The sequence below is a fragment of the Euprymna scolopes genome, chromosome 19 (genome assembly GCF_053919585.1).
Source record: "Euprymna scolopes isolate OS-2025 chromosome 19, ASM5391958v1, whole genome shotgun sequence".
In the NCBI taxonomy this organism is placed as follows: domain Eukaryota; kingdom Metazoa; phylum Mollusca; class Cephalopoda; order Sepiida; family Sepiolidae; genus Euprymna; species Euprymna scolopes.
The window spans coordinates 57,407,830-57,418,636 of record NC_136500.1 but is presented as its reverse complement, the minus strand read 5'-3'; the positions used below and the strand labels follow the sequence as shown (position 1 = coordinate 57,418,636).

The 10,807-nt window shown below is 32.2% G+C and overlaps 1 protein-coding gene across 1 annotated transcript in view; it reads left to right on the top strand.

Annotated features, from left to right (window-relative positions):
• The first annotated feature begins 4,686 nt into the window (after positions 1 to 4,686).
• LOC145303599 (aromatic-L-amino-acid decarboxylase-like) overlaps positions 4,687 to 10,807 on the top strand; it is a 159,078-nt gene continuing 152,957 nt past the window's right edge. Inside the window, exon 1 of the mRNA XM_080145152.1 lies at positions 4,687 to 5,479. The gene's annotated coding sequence lies outside the window, so the exon portion shown is untranslated. The remainder of the gene's footprint in view (positions 5,480 to 10,807) is intronic.

Sequence of the window (10,807 nt, the reverse complement as noted above, 5' to 3'; positions counted from 1 at the left end):
ATTTATGGTACCCCCCTCGCCAAACTTTCACGAAAAACACTCGTCTAGCCAAAATCACCATCAATAATTTCCCACACTTTTTATCTGTGCCTAAACCTAAATGTAGATTCCATGAACACAGCTTCTTTCTAAGAACTGCACGTCTGTGGAACTCTCTTCCGGTTGCCTGCTTTCGAGCTGACTACAATCTGATTATCTTCAAGTCCAATGTAAACACTTTCTTGATGAAGCGCCCCCCCTAAGTAATGCAATTTACAAAATTCCCACTAGTTATGTTTCCTGCGCTATAATTACCTTGGCTAATGTATACCCATTATAACCCTTATGCTCGAGTGGTCTGCCGCCTTGATAAGTGTAAAAAAAAACCCCAGAAAATCTTAAGATTTTAGAAAAAAGCTTAGTTTTATGAACTGATATATGCTAGAATAAAGAGGAATTTGATAAAAATAATTTAAATATTACTTTTTCGGGCTACAAATTACGACATTGAAAATTAATAATAAAGGATTTTTTTTCGGTTTACGGCCTCCATGTCGAACCGGAAGTTAATTGTTTAGACGTTGTCTGCTTACATGTGACATGCTATCTTGACATGTACTTATAGATGTCTTTTGCATAATATTTCAAGCCAAAAGTAAAACTTTTACTGTTATATTTCACTTGAATGATAATTGAACAAAACCTTTAAAAACATATAATATATATTTGTATTAAGTTTCCAACGACGGACTTAGTATTAAATTTATATATATATATATATATATATATATATATATATATATATATATATATATATATATATATATATATATATATAATTATCCATTGACACGTGTTTCGTCGTCCACGACTCATCAGAGTGGCTGAATCTAGCGAGATTCGGAATCAGGACCCCACGATAAAAAGCCTAAACCTCTACTACGGGACCACCTCGCTCAACTACTGAATGTATCGCGTTTTTATGTAGATGTTTTTATTTTTTTATTTTTTTTTTTTTGTTAGAGATACTCTTTGAAGGAATTCAATTATTTATACAAAAGTGCATTTTTACCTAACTGTTAGTTGGGAATAATTTTCCCTTTGATCAATTTGGTACCCCCTAAATGGGGGGCGGCATATATGAACTGTTCTAAATTGACAATTTATTTTCACTACATTTTCGCCGAACTCCTTTATGCACATCTTGTCGAACTTGGGAATCTACGGAATTTCGAACGGAACGCATTTAATCCACGGCGGTAACTTGCTCTCGTTCGGTCAACCAACTTGCGTAACCTATTCAAGCAATCTGCCATGAAAGTAGCAATATATATATTTAATTACTTGGATTTAGCAGGTGCCCGTTTTAATGAGTTAATGAGGTCAAGTTTGACTGCGGGATTTCATTTACTGCTGAACGCCCCCCCCCCCCAATATGTTATAGGAAAAAAACTAACCCACATGCGGCGAGCGACAAATATTGAATATTTATCTTTCCGAAATCGAGCAAATTAAATAGACAGGCGAGCTCCGTTGTTAACTGTGAGGTATTACGATTTATATATAAAAAGTTTTAAAAAGTTGTGAACCGAGCGACCGCTTCTCTGAAAAAAGCCTTTTGTAGACATACAGAAAAAGTGAACACACACATACATACATACATACATTTTCGCTTTTATATTTATATATGATAGGTTATGAAAAGGAATGGTTGTAAAGAGATAGCTTAGAATTTGGGGGTATCAAAACCAAAGCAAAACATAATGAAAGTAAAAATAAAATAGATAAACCCAATAATTTATTATACCATACCTGTTCACACTGAAACACTTACGCAGACCCACAATTTTAGCGAATCATCATTATGCCAGATCAAACATAACCATTCCTGTGTCTCGATACATCTTTTATCATTATATGTGATCATTTTTCTATAATAGTCAACCATATTGGAGCCTATTCGTGACCAGACACACACACGCAGATGTTCAACTTTATATATATACTAGCAAAAGTACACGTCGTTGACTGGGTTCAAAAACAGCCTACAGAAAATGAACTCTGATTTATGAAAGTCTGATAGGTTATGAAAAGGAAGGGTTGTAAATTTGGGTCGAATTTGGGGGTATCAAAACCAAAGCAAAATATGATGAAAGTAAAAATAAAATAGATAAACCCCATAATTTATTATACCATACCTGTTCACACTGAAACACTTATCACAATATTCTGTGGATCTATATTAAAAAAACCTTGTTAAACTTTGTGACATATTTCTATTCTATGGAGATAAGGCGCGAACGAACACCCCATAATTTTATTATACCATATTTCTTCAAACTGAAATATAATTATCAAAGTATACTTATGCAGATAGATATGAAAAGTCTTTATTAAAGTTTGTGCCTATTTCCATTCCATGGAGGCCAGGCGCGAACACAGACTCCACAATTTTATTATACCATCCCTATTTAAGTTAAAACATACTTATCAAAGTATTCTTATGTACATCTATATCAAAAACACTTGTAAACTTTTTTTTTTACTTTTTAAATTTATTTCCATACTTTGTGGACCAGGCGCGTATGCAGACCCCACAATTTTAAAGAATTATTATTATGCCAGATCAAACATACCCATTTCTGTGTCTCGATACATCTATCATTATATGTGATCAGTTTTCTATAATAGTCAACCATATAGGAGCCTATTCGTGACCAGACACACACATAGACGTTCAACATTATATATATATATATATATATATATATATATGTATATATATATATATGTATATATATATATACATGATGAGAACAATAAGTTCTAAAAGCAAAATTTTGGTCTTCCTATGAGTAACCCTTTTGGTGGATAATTAACCCGCCTTTTCTTAAAATTTCTAGAATCTGGTCCTTTCAAATTTAGATTACCTCCATACACAGAATATTTTAGATACATTGACGTCATTTTCAGTTTTCTTCCTTAAAACACGCTCATAGATAATATTAAAGAAAATTAGACTCAGTCGAACCCTCCATAAACACCCTATAAAAAAAACAATCACTTATAACCTTTTCTAGACATACTTATAAAATCCAATAATAAACTATCCTTCTTAGTTCACCGCGAAACTACACACAAAAATGATTACATACATTTCTACTTACGTCTTAATATCAAACTATAAACAGGTATGATAAGTTGTTTCTTTCCATGTGCATTCAGAATTTGCAGTCCATAATATCTTGACGAAGAATTCAAATACCTCGCAAATACTTTGAAAACCTTGCAATATCTTAAATATTATATATTAAATGACACACAAATATTTCCAGGCAAAATAAGCGAAAATTATATAGACCAGGCATTTCTCTCATTATCAGACATATTCTTTTACTTAAATACGCCAATAATACAATAATTTGCCACAGTATAAACAAACTAGGAATTGCAATAATACAAACCACACCACAAACAATAAGACAAACATTAAAAACAACAAAACCTCACCAAAACAAACCGATTTCTAATCCAGGCATATACTTTGCCAAAATTGGCATCATATATACGCTGATGAAACCCAACGTAGATTAGAGAAAAGAGTTAATGAACATAAAAGCGATATAAGAAATTTCAATGCTCTGAATGCACTATTCTCTCATTCATTGCAGCATAATCATACTTTTGACTTCAAACAAGCAAAAACTAGTTTCAAATAAACCGCGACGGAGAGTTGAAGTTGAATCAGTGCTTATCACAAATTCCAGCACAATTAAAGGACGTAAAGGTTTCTATAATTAAACGCCATTAATAAAAAAAGTTCCTATTTGAAGAACATAGTTTAATTTTAGACATAGGTTGACTCCCTTACACCATAGTAAACATCACCTATAATAATTAATGCATATAATCAGTCCATAACAAAAAATACACCCATTTCATTTCAGATGCGCATCCATATATGAATTATAAAGGACATATCTGTTCCAAAAAGAATATGAATTGCATCATATCTTTTTAAATATATTAATGGATATATGAGGTTATATATATATATATATATATATATATATATATATATATATATATATATATATATATATATATATATATATATACAAGAAAATCTTACTCTCTTTCGTAACGTTATGTCTCCACTCTTTTGGAATTTCGAACGACATTTTTCGTTACTGAAATAAAACAAGGTCATACATTTCATTAGATCAAAAATATATCTTAAAATATTTGTACTGGTGTTTTGTTTTCTTAATTTCATTCATCCAGAGGAAGTCTTGCAATAAAGACGAAACTTTGATGAACACAGAACTTGATTTATTCCTTTTTTTTAATCTCTGTCTCTCTCGCTCTGTATATATATATATATATATATATATATATATATATATATATATATATATATATATATATATATATATATATATATATATCTCATCAACGGATGAGAGGTAGTTACCTTGTAACACGCGTGTCCGTAGATTACTGTTTTAAAAATACTAAAAATAAATAAAAATGTTATATACGTCCAAATAAATTATGGGCGACTGTCTAAGTAAATAAAAATGAGCTTCGAGGCAAGGCAACTATTTTAACGTATTTATCGTTAAAAAAAACAAATATATATATATATATATATATAGAGAGAGAGAGAGAGACAGACAGACAGAGAGAGAGAGAGAAAGAAAGAGAGAGAAAGAAAGAGAGAGAGAGCGACATAGATAGATATATATATATATAGATAGATAGATAGATAAGCAGGCAGAGATAAATAATGCTAATGAGAAAGTTCTTTTGAGAAAAAATTGTAAATTATTTCAAGATTTAAGCAAATCGACGCTTAATCAAACGCATGCATCTTTATCTTTGTCTTCTTCTTTTTTTTTACCATTCTCACCCCTCCCCATTTCGCCTTGCACTGACAATGACAGGGGAGTTGGCGGGGCGTGATAACGATGATGTAGGGCAGAGGGGTCGATCTGCAGAGGGAAAAGACATGAAATGTCATGGGCTGTTATGTGCGTGCTACTACTACAGCTGCTAAACGTCCAGAGATACGAATGTTATATCGTCCATCGTCACGCAAAACAAAAACACGAAGCTAGTGGTTTCGTGACGTAATCAAAAGCTGCTTGCGTTCGAAGAAGAACCAAATAAACCGAGATTTTAGGTAACCTGCTAACAGAAGCGATCTTTTGGCGCTTTTGATTTTGAAAAGCAAACAAAAGAAAAATCAAGCAAAAAAAAACAAACAAAAAAAACAAACAAAAAACCCAAAAACCCAAAGAAACATTGGATATATTTGAAAACGAGAGAGAACGAGCGAGCAAACAAGCGACGAGAGAGAGAGAGAGAGAGAGAGAGAGAGAGAGAGAGAGAGAGAGAGAAGCACGACGTATTGAGATCCAGACTTGCATTTCTCTAAGGGTGCCCTGATTTCTGCATCATTTAAGTCATCCGCCTCTACACGCCGTCTCAATTCCAAGTAAGTGGTTTTGGTTAAGTTCTCATTGATATTTTTCTTTCATAAATAGCGTTCTTGTCAACACGCGAACCCCGTTCCTTAAACAATGTACACTTATTTATTTTCTTTTGTCCCATTGGAGAGATATAAAGTGATCATAAGTTCCCGTTTCTTTGCGGAGACAAAGTTAGACTAAAGGTCGTTTTTTTAAATTAATTTTCTTTTCTTTAATGTAGGGCATATCAAGTTTCCCAAGAATCATTCATAGTTTGGGACAAAAAAAATATAGTTTCAAATCCAAAAAAAAAAAAAAAAAAGAAAAGTTTCTCCCCCTCTAACTAGATAGAACACATACTAGACTTTGAGCTATTTATTTGCTTAAAAAATAGTATTTTTTTTTTTTTACAAATTGGGCACACTGTCCTAGAAAGTGTGGGGAGTGATCATCTCCGGTATATTATACTCTGAAATAGAAACATGCTGATCCATCCATTCAAGAATCATTCCTTTCAGTCTTTCGCCACTCGCCTGCCATTTTCATTTCACCATAATACCACATTTACTCTCTAGGGATACCCTAACTTATAATATCTTAAATGACTTGAAAAAATAATTTTATTTACAAAATTACAATTGATGAAGAATGATTGGGAGTGATTAACGGTTCTCATGTAGTTGTTCTCTCCTTGTTTCTACTTTTGGGGTTTCTCGCTTACACACCGCTATTCCGAACTCGTAGCAGTAGACCGACGTCAGTGGAAAGTAGAAACAGCGAGAAAAAAGTACATGAGACCGTTTTTTTTATAAGATTTTTTATAAGTTTAATCTATTTCAACCTGATACAAAATATTGCACAGTGAAAATAATTAAATAAAAACAAAAATCATTTTTTTTATATTTCGAATTATTTAATCAAGTAAAACTTATATTCTTTATTTGATTACTAATTTTTAAAAAAAATTGTAGTACGAGGTGCCTTCAATAAGTTTCCAGACGTTTTTTTTTCGTATGGGCACTTTATTTATAGTACACACATGAAACTCTAGTTCCCTTAAAAGTAATCTACCCCGGCTGCAAGGCACTTGTTGTGCCGTTCCAACAATTTCTGGAAGACCCCATGGAGGTCCTCCTGTGTGAGCGTGTCCATGACCCTCATCACATCCTCTTTCATCTCCTCAATTGTCTCATACCAATCTCTAAGATTTTCCTTGAACTTAGGGAATAAGTCACAAGGAGAAAGGTATGGTTAAATAGTCTGTGACAAACATGGAGCTGTGGACTGCATCCTTGGAATAAACTTCACGCAAATCTTCTGCATCTTCAGTTCCTCACGAATAATGATGAACAGTTCCCACACTGACATCAAACTGTACATTTTTTGCTTTATAGACTCACGACAGTCCTTATCTATGAAATTCATATTTTGGCCAATCAACTCTGGTGTTCTGAATTTTTTACTTTCCTCACTTTTCACCATTCCTCAGAAACCCTCTGCTTTCCTTGAATTTTTATGCCACTGAAAAACTGATGCTCGATTGATGCAAGATAATAATTTTTTTAAATCGGTTTTCTTTAAAAAAAAAAGATTTAAAGAAAATCAACGATTTTTAACTTACTTCGATAAAAATGTATATATAGATACATTCCAAAAAATCACTTAACTATAAAAAATACTAATCAATGGTTACTTCCATTCTTCATTGTTATCCATGTTTATATTCTATATTCAATGTCCTTTTTAAATAAAATACTTTTCTAAGCAAAGATTAAAAAAACGCGACATCAGATGTTTTTCACAGTTGAAATAAAGGGAGACAAATATCTGCTTTTCTTCGAGTTGACATCTTCGGTGGCTTTAAGCGCCAGAATTAATGTCTCTTTCTATTGCGTGTTGTAAACAAAAGTTAGTAAATATGGGCCACTGTAGGTGAAAAATTATCCCATTTCACTTACCAGTTTTTGCCGTTAAAATTAAACACTTTACCGATTTTGGATTTTTTTATTCTCTTAAAGAAACACAAGTTTTTGATTTAATATATTTTATTTGTCTTTTATGGAGTGATTTTTTTTTAAATATCTAAAAAACATTGAATGAAATTGAAAAAATTGTAATTATACGAAATTTTCTGAAGAATATAACAAGATGATAAGGTTTCACTTAAAAAAACAAAAAAAAATTAACGTGGTTTTTTAAAAAAAAGTTTTAAACTTTGGACTTTACAAGTAAATTTGCAAATAACTGTTCTTTTTGTTTTAAATTAGCTTATTTTATTTATTGGTCGTTTATCTTCAATTTGTTATATATAAATTTGAGGTGAGAAAATTAATTATTTTCATTTTAATAGACATTTCAAAATAGGGGGTGTGAATAAAAAAAACGCTTGTCTAGAATTTTATATTCAGTTCATTGGAAAGAGCATAAAATTTCACATTGAACCTGAAAATATCTTAAAAATTGAACCAGATTTGATAGATTTTTAAAGTTTAAAATCAAAAAAAATTTAACTCATAAAATTCAATTGATTTCATTACGTAAAAGAAATGGTTGCATGAACGTGCGCAAGCACTTTGTAAACACTGTTTTTTTTAAATAAAAAATAATATTTCTCTTATTTTTTAAAACAACTTTAATAGTTTATTTTGGAAACATATTCCCTAAAGAAAATAAACAATCTACTTAAAAAGAGAAATTACGAGTTTTGTTTAATATTTTATTCGCAGTTTCGTGTTAGGGGGTGTAAAAAATTCCCAAAAGAATTCTGATACGCCTAGCGGTACATGTTTTATCTTTTACATCTATATTTAATTGCCAGCGCGATGATTATTTTGTAATTTGAAATATTAGAAATCGATTTCAAAGGCTTAGGAACTTTCGATTAGCATATCATTTGTACCTTGAAATTAAGATTAAAGGAGTATCGTTCATTGGTGTTTACTGTTTCCAAACCAAACAAACAGACACACATTTTGAAGGCACTCCTGTCATATCACTGAACCTATTTATAACCTATTTAGACTAGACACAAATGATAAATGTTTGCATTTAAATTCTGTTTGGTACTTCCAACCAGTTAACTGTATGTCGTCGGCAATCAGTCCAACAGGGTAATTTGCTTCGACACCAGCTGGCTTGCTCTGTCTGTTTGAGGTGTTGTTCTTGCAGGTCTGCCCTCTCAGGGGTTACTTTCTCTCTTTAGGAAGGGATTGGTTTATCGCCAAATCGACTGATGCTCTCTTACTGGGGAATGCCGACGGAGCCGTCCCTGCATTTTCTGCAGGGCCATGATGCACTCTCTTTGATGCACAGATCTTTCTCCACCTGATTTGCACCCTTATATTTAATATGTATTTATTTCCTTGCTTTTACTGCATACGTACATACCTACGCACCTATTTGTGTATGAAGGGTCGTAAATTAGTCTGCATTGTTGGGAATGCAATTGAAAAGAAAGCTATATACCAAGATTAACCACCATTTTTATCGAAGAAATTATTTATCAAGAATATAATTGTAGAATTATTATTATTTAAAAAATGATTTATTACAACTTCACCATAAACAAGGCACAGTGCCATTTTGATGTAGGGGCTACTACCAGGGACCTAAGTTGGGGAAGCAGGAAACCGGAAGAGTCTAGCAGTTCTGAGAAAGAAGCTGAATTAATTTTGTAAAGATGCTTTTTAAATTTATTATTTATAATCCCACCATTTAGTTGTAATAAAACACTTGCCTTTTATTTTTACCCAGTTGAAACTAAAACGGGACTTTTATTTTACACAGGCATCACTATATTATCAAGGCCAAGAGGCCACTCATGGATAAGGGTTAAAGAGTGTACAGTAGAAATTGGAAAATATAGTAATCATTAGTAATGAAAATTCGGTAAATTTGTTAACTTATATAGAACGGCTCATCAAGAACTTGTTTACGTTAGACTTGAAGACAACCATATTGTAGTCAGCTGGAAAGCAGGAAAGCAGGCGTGCAGTTCTAAGAAGCTTTGTTCATGGAATCTACGTTTAGGTTTAGGCACAGATAAAGAGTGGGGGGAATTATTGCTAGTATTTTCAGCTAGACGAGTGTTTCTTGTGAAAGTTTGGCGAGGGGGGGGGACCATAGACTGAAGCTCAGTCGAACACTTTCCATGAAAATAACGATACATCAGAGACAAGCTCGCAACATCTCTTCTGTGAGATAGAAGTTGCAGGGAAGAGAAAAGGACATCTCCTACGAGGCTACGAAGTCTTTCATGAAAAGAGTTTACTTCCAAGAAATTCTCGTCTTTTTAACACAATAACATGGAACTACTCACCCGCTGACTACAGCATAATCGTCAAATGAAAAAACTTGTCGATCCGACCTCTTTAATAATCAAATTTTGCCCCTTTAAATCACTAGTGATGGGATGATTCCCTCAATTTTTTCCGATTCCGATGCAATTATTGATTCTGATTTCCATTTTTATAAATCTCGAAATATTTAACTGTAAAATTGCTATTTTTTTTATCGATTATCGTAAAAAATACATGTTAAATGTGCATGTATTTTTCTCCAATGTAAAAACACACTTGTGGAGGGGTGTTCTACAGCTGTTAGCTTTACTGGTAGTTTAAAATAAATGTTTATTATTTAATTATTTCTACCAGCAGTGGAAATTTTGTTTAGAAAAATCAAATTAAAAAATATAATGAAAGAAATTGTTTTTGGCATCGGAAAATAAGCATAAAATTTTCCGATTCCGATATCCACCAAAAGTTGCGATTCCGACTAATCATTCTAACACTAAAAATCATATATTGCTTTCAACTTATATCATTGTTCATCATCAACTGAGAATCTCGTTAACTCTTATGCTTGAATGGCTCTTAGCAACTCCCACATCCTTAATCGCAGAAATCAGTCAAAGTGATTTTCTGATGATTCATTATTATAGAAGATAATGTAACTTTAAAACTGAAAATCGTTGCAATAGAAAAAAAAATATAATAAAAATGGTTATCCATGGTCCAGTGTTACAAACAGGTATATCGAGAGCCCTCATTCACACGCAGACAACGCGTGAGATTTTGTTAGGTAATAAAGCGTTTTTAAATGAAAACATTTTTCCGCTTCGTTCACAATTAGATCGGCGATATAAAACTAAAGATGTGCGTTTACACAGCTAACTTATATCAATGAGAGCGGACATGTTGAAACGATAAAATAGAAGTCGTTCAACTCGTCAAAAAGTAAAAGTATTATATTTAAAAGGAATCGATCATTATTTTAAATATTGTTGCAAAAAAAAAAAAAAAGAGTCCTCTAGAAATTCTAATATGAATGGGTAGATGCAAACAGATTAAAAAAAA